Genomic DNA, 1,891 nt, shown 5'->3' with positions numbered 1-1,891 from the left:
CACGGACTGGGGGAATCCGACTGTCTAATTAAAACAAAGCATTGCGATGGCCCTAGCGGGTGTTGACGCAATGTGATTTCTGCCCAGTGCTCTGAATGTCAACAACACGCGATCTAGTGTAAGCGCGGGTAAACGGCGGGAGTAACTATGACTCTCTTAAGGTAGCCAAATGCCTCGTCATCTAATTAGTGACGCGCATGAATGGATTAACGAGATTCCCGCTGTCCCTATCTACTCCAGAGAAAAGCGGTCTGCGCAGCGCCACCTGGGGGAGGTGTGTTGCCTCCCATAACTGGGTTAAAACCGCCAGGAGACCCTCTGATTCCCTGAAGTCAACGAACGCGTCGGGGCTCAGAGGAACCTGAGTGGGGCGGGGACCGTAATGTCCAATCTCGTGGCCTTGTCGTGGCTCTCTGGCTCAGTAACCCCCTTAGATGGGGCGAAGCTAACACGGGATGGGCCGTCCATGCATGACGTTAAACGGCTAGCCCTTAACTGGGTGCAATCCTCACGGTCCGCACTGGCCCACCGTTAATTAGCAAAAGCGGTGGGTGAGACATGGTCGGTCATGATCCCCCGGTACGTGTGGAGACCCCCCTGGGGAACGTAACTCGGGCTTGAGTGCCGCACCGTCTCGATGATGTCAAACTCCACAATATAAGACCCAGCTACCACCTTCAACATCTCTGGGCTGTGGATTTGTGAGGGTTGTCGTGTGTCAAGGTAGGACGTAAAACTCCCGTCGCGGCAAGACGTTAAGTGCCCCCAACCCAAGCGAAAGCAAAGGGTGCGTGGCGCAGGGGAAGCTGCGTAACGAGAGACACACCACCAGTCTCTCCTGAGTTGAGCGCGGCGGCTGGGCGAGGGTATGAGGGTAAGTCTCACGACGATCCTGGGGCCCTGCGGTCTGGCTGCTGCAGTTCCTCACGTCCTGGACGACGTTAAATGGTCCCCCAACCCAAGGCGAAAGCAAAGGGTGCATGGCGCAGGGGAAGCTGCGTCGCAAGGGACACAAGATCTGTCCCTCGCAGGGCAAACAACATCTCAGCTCTGCAAACCCCACGGCCACATTCGCTGGGGAGGGATCACGGCCCGAGCCGGCAAAGGCTCATCGCCGTGAACGGGATGTCCCGGACATGCTCCGTCAAGCCGGGGCATGGTGACATGTCCCCGGCTAGGTTAGATGGGGCCAGACCCCCGAAAGTCTGGGGGACCGACCCAGCACCTGGGTAGGACTGGGTTCTTGGCCTTTAGGTGGGAACTCGGCCGAGTAGGGGGCGAAGGCCGAGAGGTGAATCCGCCTCTCCGGAATGCGGTGGGCATTTGCCGGGGAGGGACGGGTGAAATCCCCAGTGATGTGGTTGTGGAAGGGGACTAGTGCGCTGGAAACGGCGTGTTAAACCCAGCAGCTCTTAAAGCTCTTGGTCAAGGGGCGGGACTGGTGAGCGAGCTGCAATTTGCCCCCCCCCATGCCAGAGAGGCCGGTCCGGGGTAAGAGACGGGCCTCCAATTTATCACTCTTCAATTCATCAATGATGGCAGAAAACGTGGAGAGTGATACGGCGCTATTGGAGCAAGACGCTCCATTCGATGCAAGATCAAACGTCTCCGTCATGGAGCGACACGCCCATTTTCTTCGGCTTCTAGACCGAAGCGTTAAACATGGAAAGATCACCGCAGATCAAATCAGGGTGATCAAAGAGGAAGTTGCCAACTGGGCTCTGGCGCATGCCAAGCTCGAGGGGCAATATGAAGAGATAAAGGCGGAAAATGACCGCCTTAGAAAAGAGGCGGCAAAGCCCCAGAAGTCTTATGCTGCAGTTGCGGCAGCACCAATCACGACAAAACGTACGGTGCAAGATACGATAAAGCAGAACGTACAGAAAGCTGT

At 56.8% G+C, this 1,891-nt stretch overlaps 1 pseudogene; it reads left to right on the top strand.

The window, feature by feature from the left end:
- The window catches only part of LOC126321980 (large subunit ribosomal RNA), a 2,897-nt pseudogene extending 2,646 nt beyond the window's left edge, over positions 1–251 (top strand).
- Positions 252–1,891: the final 1,640 nt, after the last annotated feature.

This window comes from Schistocerca gregaria, unplaced genomic scaffold, assembly GCF_023897955.1.
Source record: "Schistocerca gregaria isolate iqSchGreg1 unplaced genomic scaffold, iqSchGreg1.2 ptg000779l, whole genome shotgun sequence".
Classification (NCBI taxonomy): domain Eukaryota; kingdom Metazoa; phylum Arthropoda; class Insecta; order Orthoptera; family Acrididae; genus Schistocerca; species Schistocerca gregaria.
The sequence above is the reverse complement of the archived record's forward strand: the minus strand, read 5'-3'. Positions and strand labels throughout refer to the sequence as shown.